This window comes from Vombatus ursinus, unplaced genomic scaffold (assembly GCF_900497805.2).
Source record: "Vombatus ursinus unplaced genomic scaffold, bare-nosed wombat genome assembly UNPS02004734.1, whole genome shotgun sequence".
Lineage (NCBI taxonomy): Eukaryota > Metazoa > Chordata > Mammalia > Diprotodontia > Vombatidae > Vombatus > Vombatus ursinus.
In genome coordinates, this window is record NW_020944512.1 from 160,394 (window position 1) to 170,426 (window position 10,033).

At 38.9% G+C, this 10,033-nt stretch overlaps 1 pseudogene; it reads right to left on the minus strand.

The window, feature by feature from the left end:
* Positions 1-213: 213 nt before the first annotated feature.
* LOC114027236 lies at positions 214-1,187 on the minus strand (annotated as a pseudogene).
* Between the last annotated feature and the right edge of the window lie 8,846 nt (positions 1,188-10,033).

Sequence of the window (10,033 nt, forward strand, 5' to 3'; positions counted from 1 at the left end):
AACAGAAACTAAAATAACCTGTTATACAATTAGTCACAAATACAGTCCTGATGTTTTGTGGGGTTTTTTGCCCGTTCATAAAAAGTATTGTCTAAAGCATGTGTTGTTTCATCTAGACCCTGTCACCACTGTTCTCCACTGAATTCAGAAATTTGTTGTAACTTGTAACTTCCGTGGCATTTCTCTGGCTTTCGTCTCCTGCTAAGCTTTATTTCATAATAACAATTGAAGTCTTCTGCAACTGTTACAACTACTGCTACTTCTGGAACCACCATTCCATAGCCACATTGATTAGATAGTTTGGCAAAGTATTGGCCCCCCACCATAACAGCTGGAGCTCCTGCCTCCAAAGTTTCTTCCCTTCATGGGACCAAAATTTGAAAACATTGTTGTAGTTTCCAAAATTATTGTAGCTTCTACCACCTCCAAAGCTTTTTCCATCATTGCCAAATCCATTGTAGTCATCTTCACTTCCACTATGTCCTCCACCATCCCAACTGCTGCCAAAACCACCACAATCACTGAAGTTTCCATCACAACCAAAGTTATCATTTCCACCAAAGCCACCTCCATGGCTACCACCAAAGTTTCCAGAACCACTTTGACCTCTTGGCCTAGATGAAGCACTGGCCATTTCTTGCTTAGATAAGGTTTTCCTTGCTTCACAATTGTGGTCATTCGTAGTATGGTATTTTTGAACGAAAATCTTATCCACAGTCATGGTCATCAGAAGTGACAAAAGCAACACTCCCCCACCCCCCACTTTCCCTACTAGCTTAGTCAGTCATGATTTCAATCACTTCCATTTTCCCATATTGTTCAAAGTAGTATCTTATATGATGTTCCTTAGTGTCTTCCTTAATGCCACTCACAAAGATCTTTTTCACAGTTAAGTGGGCACCTGGTCCTTGAGAAACTCTGTGGAAACAGCTTTCTTTGGTTCAACAACTCTGCCATCAACTTTGTGTCGTTTTGAATTCATGGCTGCATTTACCTCTTCCACTGTGGGATATGTGACAAAAGCAAAACCCTTGAAACACTTGGCATTTAGATCTTTACTTCCCACCCAGTCTGGGTCCCATGGCTCAAAATGACTCCTTAGACCTTCATCTGTCATCTTGAAACTCAAGTCTCTGGTGAAGAGCTTTCAGTTTCTTGGGTTTCTTGGCGGACTCTGACTTTGACATGGTGGGAGCTGACTTTTCAGTGATCCTCCATTCAGCATTAAAGACAGAAAGCAAAAAGTATTTATTAAACACCTCCTGTGTGCAGGCACTGTGTTAAGTACTGGGGATACAAGTAAAAAGACTAAAACAATTTTACTTGCAATGTGCTTATACTATACTGGGGAAGATAAATATATATATATATACATACAAATGTATACAACATACATATAAAGTTAATAAACACAAACATATGCTAAGTGGTTAAATACAAGGTACTTTGGGAGAGAGGGCATTTGCAGTTGGGGGAAATCAGGAAAGACTTCAGGTAGTAGATGGGGCCTGAGCATCTTAAAGGAAGGGAAGGATTTTATGAGGCAGGAATAAGAAGAGGGTGCATTTCAGACATACGAGAAAGCCAATGCAATAGCAAGGAGACAAGAGATTGAGTATGTCATGTATGCTAGCCTTAATCTCTGAATGGGCATTGCCTCAGCCAAACTGAGACCTGGGAAAGACTTTTAACTTAAAAAGGCCACGGTCTCCCACTGCAACCGGGGCCGTCTCCAGTTGTTCGATCTATATCTTGCAACTGGACCCAGATGGCTTCAGAAAAGAGAGTGAGGCTGGTGACTTTGCACAGCCCTCCCTCACTTAAGTCTAATTCACTTGCAAGTCATGGCATCACCTCCCTGATGTCATGATCCTCTTCAAGAGGGAAGGACAAACAAAGTCATGTATGAGGAACAGATAGAAGGGCCATTTGATTGGATTTCAAAATGTGGAAATGGGAGTCATGTCCAGAAAGCTAGTTTGGGGTCTGGTTGTGTAAAAGCAAAGCAGAGGATTTTATATTTTATCCTGTAGACAAGAGGAAGTCACTAGAGTTAATTAAGAAAATCACATAGTTTAGTGATTAAGGAAAATTATTTTGGCATAGTGTATACGATGAATTAGAGCCATAAGCAATTTGAGACAAGGAGAATGATTTAGGCAAGGGATGATGAGGCCATAAACTAAGGTGGCAGCTATGTGAGTGGAGAGAAGGGGTCAAATTTGAGAGATGTGGAGGAAGATATGGTAAGATTTGGTAACTGACTGGATATGTAGGGTGAGGGAGAGTGATGAAGAGATTATGCATCTGGGAGACTAGAAGGATGCTGATACCTTCAACAGAAATATCAGGCCCCTTCCTACATTTCTGTTCTTCGTATTCTCTGCTCCCCTCTACAATCCAGCCACACTGCTCTATTTGCTTTCCCTCACATACAATAGTCTGTATCCTCCATCTCCATACTTTTGCACTGTTTGTCCCTCATGCCTAGAATGCTTTCCCTTCTTCAAGACTCAACTTAAACATTTCTTGGTCCTCTCAGCTGGTAGAGCTGTTCCTTTGAAGGGTAACTTCTGAAATAGGCAGACGTGACTCAAGCTGGTCCACTGTTAGTTTAGATTTGGTGTTGGAATGAAATGATGCATTCATAGGTCATTCAGTAATTAGTAAAAGGAGGTTTACTTAGACATCGCATATAAAGGATATTCATCAGGGATGCTAACACCTAGTTTGTTGTGTCTAGCATGATCTCCTTAACCTCCAGATGGAAATACATCAAGTCATCAGGGCAGATGTGGTGATTTGCACAGTCTTGGTACATCTACCAAGTCTGAAAGGCACTGACTCCATGTGGGTGGACCTTTATATGCCATTAGGTGGCCAGAAAACTGTCCTAATTTGGCCAGAGGCCACTAAGAAGCTGAATCAAGGAAAATATAACTTGTGCCTTAACCCCCTGGACCAATTGATTCCTGGGGACAGCCTTATCACTTTTAAGGGGAAAAAACGAAACTAGTGTAACTCGTATATATTGGGGGAAATGGAGAGGAACCCTGGTAGATAGTGGTCCCATCATATCTTCCATCTACTATAGTTTGCATATCACATTTGTAAATAGTTATTTACTATTGTTTGCCCCCTTAGAATATAAATACCTTTAGACAATTTTTGCATTTCTTTTTATCCCCAGAACTTAAAAGAATATCCGAAACACAATAAATACTTGTTGATTGATGATCTTCAGTTTCTCCATCCTAAGATTATCTCATAGTATAATGGAAAGAGAGCTGAACTCTGAATCAGTAGACCTTGGTTCTAGTCCTAGTTCTGCTGTATAACCTTAGTCAAATACTTAAAACCCTCAGGATCTCATTTTCTCATTTATAGTGATGTGGTTAGATCAACAGTTCTTAAACTTTTTGGTCTTAGGACCACTATACACTCTTAAAAATTATTGAAGGCCCCAAAGACCTTTTCTTTATATGTATTGTATGCATGAATATTTACTGTATTGTAAATTAAAACTGACAAAAATTTAAAACATTAATTCATTAAAAATAACAATAATAAATCTATTATATGTTAACATAAATAACTTTTATGAAAATAACTATATTTTCTAAAATAAAAAAAAATTAGTGACAAGAATGGCATTGCTTTACATTTTTGTAAATCTCTTTTATATATGACTTAATGGAAAATAGCTGGATTCTCGTATCTATTTTAGCATTCAATCTGTTGTAATGTTGTTTTGGTTGAAGTATATGAAGAAAACCTAGCCTCACAAAGATATGTAATTGGAAAAGTGAAGAATATTTTCACAGCCTTTTCAGATAATTGGAGATATTTTCTTTGATACTATACAAAAATTTGACAGGTGGTAGTTTCTTAAAGATTAGATACCTTGTGGAATCTGAAAGCATTTCAGTGAACTTTTCTTACTGAAAACTGTGAAATTTTACTTCCTTTTATATAGGAGCATAAGGCTTCATCAGTCCAGTTCTAGGAAAAATGCTATTTGCAGACATGGGGAGCAGAGGGATTTTGTTGCAGAGCAGAAACAGAAGAGAACCACAGGCTCCACGATGTATCATTGTGGTTGCATAGAGGCAAGTAAAGGCAAAGGTTGTCAATTCAGTCATAAGTTTACCCATACCCTTTCAGTCTTAACACCTGCAGGTTTGAATAGGCTCAAGATAGAAACAAGAAGTACGATGGGATTCATAATACAGCATATATAGGGTCTGGACTCATCCTTCCAACCCACACTCAGACTGATGGGTCAAGGCCCCATAGTTTTACTGGCTGCATCTCACCTTAGAGTTCTAGAGGTACCCCCTAAGGAGTTGGCATTATCTTTCTCTTATTTTATAGCTCATGAACCCCCATCCAGGATATTCTCCCAATATCATTTGTGCAGTTACCATCTCAATATCATTTAATCAGTGTATACTGCCCTGGTAGCAAATGATCAATTATCTCCTCAATATCATTAATAGCCAGTTAACATCAATTAGTTTTTACAAAAGGATGTTTCCTCAGGAAAAAGCAAGAGTGGAAGTACTCCCAAACTGGGAGCTTACAATTCATCAACCACTTTAGTCTCTGAGGAGAGTGGACTCAAACTTAACAGTAGTTACTTCAAATATTCCTGCCACAAAATTCACTTCTGGGTATGCCACAGCATATGGATGAGTTGATTCCTGGCTTTCAGGACATTATATTTCAGTGGTTGGGTAAATTCACTGCTGGGCTTGTAGTGGCTATGGAAAGACTCTACTAGGGAGTAGCTGCTGGGTGGTTCTTCCAACTTTGAGAATTGGTTTTTTTTTGGTTTTTTTTTTTTAGTGAGGCAATTGGGGTTAAGTGACTTGCTCAGGGTCACACAGCTAGTAAGTGTTAAGTGTCTGGTCTGAGACCAGATCTGAACTCAGATCCTCCTGACTCCAAGACCACTGCTCAATCCACTGTGCCACCTACCTGCCCCTCTTCCAACTCTTCTAAGGTCACAAGTTTGTGACCTAGTCTTTCTGTTAACTCATTCACCTAAAAGAAAGAATAGACACAACAAGGTCAGAAGAAATGAAAGCATTATGTGTTCTTGGCTATGTGGCTATCTGGTGGGAGAGGTGCTCCCCCTTTTGAAGAATTTACAGCATTTCTTCCTCCTTACTTGAAAGCCACCAGGAAGAGTGGTACACATTGAATAATACACTCAATTCCAACAACGAGTTAAAAGGTTTTTCATCACCACTCAGCAAACCAAAAGGGCATAGTCACAGAATAGTCATGCATGCCCTGAATTCATATGGTTTATAATGATAAACCATCATGAAATTCTGGAAGCTGGCTCCACTGATTGCCAGCAGGCAGAGCATAATATATATGCTCCAGGGACTGGATTCCCATTGATCACTCTTCTGTTATATTAGAATCATAAAATCATAAATTTAGAGCTAGAAGGAACTCAAAAGACCATCTAGTCAAACCTCTTCATTTCACAAATTTGGAAACTAAGGTCCAGGGAAGTTAAGTGACTTGTTTGAGATCACACATGAGATTTGGAGGAAGGGTTTGTCATAAGAGAATTTCTGGTCCACCTTTATTACAGTCATTTGCTTAAGACACGGGTGTCACATAGCTAGCTACAGCTCCAGTGTAATGGTTAGTCTGAAAATTCTAGCTATATCCTCCAGATTTATTGTCCTGTTTATTATTTTACCTAATGTAGATCTTCCCCTTCTGCTATTTGTTCTTTGATTTATAATGATTTATAAATTTTTATAATTTATATTACAAATATGTATCATATACACAATATATAAATATATTACAAATATAAATACAAAAGTATAATTTTTATAATCATAATGATTTATAAATCATTACCTTTTGTAAACTTACATGGTATCCTTCCTGCTGATGGAAACAAAACCTATATAATGTAGCTTAAAACTGTTGCTCAGGATCTACTGGCTTTTGTATATCATGGGTCTATGCTCCAAGCATATAATAAACTAGTTTTTACATGTTTCTGCATGTTGATAAATATGATTGACAGCAGCACTTATCAGTGAATCTCTGGATAAATTTGTGTCACAGGTTTAAACACAGGTTCTCTGAGAAGGAATTTCTTTATCACAGCGACAGAACTCCTTTCAGTTCTACTCACAGGATGATGTGCCGGGACTCAGGCTAGTGACATAAGTATGATAAGAGTTAAAATGATGTTCTTTGGTATTGGTGTTCAGCTGTGTCTGACTCTTTATGATTCCATTTGGGGTTTTCTTGGCAAAGATACTGGAGTGGTTTGCCATTTCCTTCTCTAGCTCATTTTACAGATGAGGAAACTGAGGCAAACAGGGTTAGGTGACTTGCCCAAGGTCACATAGCTAGTAAATATCTGAGGCCAGATTTGAACTTGTCTTCCTGACTCCAAGCCTGGTGCTTTATCCGCAGTGCCACCTTGCTGCCCTATAAATGTTCTTACCATAACTTAAAACTTTAAACTGAGAGAGTGTGAGTGGTAAATGAGGAAAAGCAATTCAAAACACATATTTAAATGCCTAAAGGTTTCTCTGGTCACCAGACTGGGTGTGGGTTGATATGGTCTCAAGTCACAGAAGAACTAAACTAGCCTTCAAGAATATGAGGGGAAAAGTAAACCACGCTTGGTGGGAAGGAAATGAACATTCACATATCATTTGCTATGTGTCAGGCACTGTTAAGCACTTTACAAATATTATCTCATTTGATCCTCACAACAACTGTTTGTACAGTTGAGGAAATTGAGGCAAACAGAGATTGGGTGACTTGCCCAAGTTCATACAACTACTAAGTGTCTGAGGTCAAATTTGAACTCAGGTCTTCCTGTGAGACCTAGCTACCACCAGTACTCTCTTAGTTCAGGTTCAATTTGGTGATGTACTCATAAGTCATCCAGCATTTAACAAAAGATTTTCTTTGTTTTGATTTTATTTTTTTGCTTTGGGGGCAGCTAGGTGGCACAGTGGATAGAGTGCTGGGTCTAGAGTCAGGAAGATTCATCTTCTTGAGTTCAAATTTGACCTCAGATACTTACTAGCTCTGTGAACTTGGGGCAAATTGCTTGATCCTGTTTACCTCAATTCCTTGTCTGTAAAGTGAGCTGGAGAAGGAAATAGCAAACCACTCCAGTATTGTTGCCAGGAAAACCCTGAGTGAATTAATTTTTTATCCTGTATTTTATATTTGATTTTATACTATAACAATATTCTGTCAAACCTAAAGCCTCTTCTCTGAGGTCTGAGTAGGGAAGCGTATGTGTGCTAAGGTTTAGCTTCCCCCTCTCTGAAGAAAGATTCCAAGGACTGCTTCTAGTAAAAGAAAAACTCTGTTCACAATACTGTCATATAACATGGTCTCAGTATTTTCTGCAAGGTTTTGGTGGTATTCCTGAGAAACTAGGACAACCTGATCTTGTCCCATCTTTAACAAGTAAGGTGTTTTTATCTACTTCTCCAGTCACCAGTAAGTCTGCCTTTATCAGGGACTTCAAGTTGTAGCCAAGATCCATAAATTTACAAAGGTATTCCTTAGAGATAGAGAGAGGTGGTCCTCATGACACGTGGGGGCTATACCCACTTCCTTTGATGCCTCTATTTTTTTGATGCATACTATTTTTCATCTCTGTGATGATTTGTTTTGTTCTTTGTCCTATGCTTACAAAAATGTATTGTACCCTCAATTAGGAGTTTCTTCACCAGAGGCAGGGCCATTAGACTATCCTTCATAATCAGGTCACATGCCCTCTATAATAAATTATATCTAGCTTAGAGATTTGACTCAGTTTAACCTTCTGGTAAATTTCAATTAAGACAGCCCCAAATTGGGTCACAAAGAGTTGGACGTGACTGAAAACAACTGAACAACTCACTTTGTTATAATGCAGCAAGGATGTGCAATAGGGATACAATGGGACTTCTCTTCATCTTTGTTAGATGAGGCCTTCCTTTTCTCCTCAGGGAAATATGTCTGATCAACAGGCTTTTAGGGATGTCAATATATGTATGCAAGTCTGAGAGACTTTCACTCCAAGTGACTGGGACTTTTGATACCCTAGCTGAGATCAAGGAAGCAGGGGCCAATTAGAGTCCGGACAACTTTGCCTCCCTATTTCATGGGTGGGAGGAAAGAAGATGCTTCAGGGAAACAGGTTTTGTGTTTTTGTTTTTGGTTTTTTTTTTTGGTCACAACAAAGAAAATCAGTGGGTTTGCAGGGGATCAATTTATGGTGCTACTAACTACGTAAGTAGTAGCTAGATGGTACAGTAAATAGAGCACTGGGCCTGCAGTCAGGAAGACTCATCTTCCTAACTTCAAATCTAGCCTGAGACGCTTACTAGCTGTGTGACCTTTGGCAAGTCACTTTACTCTGTTTGCCTCAGTTTCCTCATTTGTAAAATGAGTTGGAGAAGGAAACCACTCCAGAATCTTTGCCAAGAAAATCCCAAATGGAGTCATGAAGAGCTGGACATGACTGAATAACAACACAACCTTCTGGTTAACTCCATTTTTCAGCTTCCTTTCGTGTGTTGTCTTCCCTCATTAAATTGTAAGTTTCTTAAGGGCAGGGATTGTCCTTTTTTTATCTTTCCTTTTTCTTTTGAAGAAGTTATACCTATCTAGAGCTACACTTCAGTCATGAGTCTTATCCAACCAAGTTTTAGAGATACCTATGGTCAAACTTGCCTATTCATATAGTACCTTTATCTTGTTTATTTCCTAAATTTTGTGCATGCATTAACAATCATTTGAGGCTAATTGGTTTGATTATTGATACCTTTCTTGGATTTTGGCTCCTGTGATCTTCTTAATAGGTACTTTTCCCACACTGTAGCATCTTTCAAAGTCATCTACCTTGATGGAAATATTTAGGTATTTTTCCCCTTTCTCCATTCCTTTTAATTTAAAACTCTTGATTAGAAATGCAAGATATCAGGGAATAATAGACTTTTTAGACTTCTCAAAAAACTGTTAAAAGGTAAACTCCATCCTTAGTTAAGAGCCTGTTTTCTTATGTTTTAAGTAATACTCTAGAAATCGAAATCCCATTCTCAGACACTATCTTCTTAATCAGTTATTTACCTCCCAAATCATCTTTTCTCTCTTATATCCCTTGCCTTTAATGGATATTCATTGGAGAAAATACTATCTGTGCACCTATGGTCATAGGATAATAGACTTAAAGCCAGAAGTGACTGTGGATAATTATTATTGTAGAATAATATGTAAATATTATATATATATATAAATTATAGAATAGTAATAGCTAGTATTAATATAGCCCCTACTATGTGCCAGGTACAATGTCAAGCACTTTGCAAATATTACTGTTACCCCCATTTTAAGGCAAACAGAGGCTAAGTAACTTGCCCAAGGTTGCACAGCTAGTGTCTGAGGCTGGCTTTGAATTCAGGTCTTCCTGACTACAGGCCCAGTGCTCTATCCAAAAGATGGGGAATAATCACTGTGGAGAAGGCACTCACTTTCGTTATTAGCAATCGCAACAACTGCTAACCAACTGGCACCGACTGCCAAATAAGCGTAAAAACCCAATCCATCGCTCTTGCTTCTAGTCCAGCCTTCACAGTTGTCACGCCGGGAACCAACTTTTGGGGAGAAAGGGCCAGCCATCCCTACCAATTGCCAACCACTCACCATCACTCATTGAACCAGGCAAGTCAGCCTAGATGAAGCAGCATGTATTAGGCAAGTCAAATCACTATAACTACCTTGATCCCTATGTCTTCTCAGACTCTAATGGAGCCCATGGTGCCTGGTCAGATTTGGGATTAGCCATACTCGCAGCTCAGTACCCTCAACCATCATCCTGGGGAGCAACCTTTGTGGAGATGCAACCTATTAACTAATCTTGCAGGTGCTATAGGGACAGCTGTACCCAGGAAGGAAAAGTCTTATCACCATAGTCCTTGACACAAATGGTTTAATACTAGAACACATCTGCTTTTTTTCTGTGGAAATGTCATTAAAG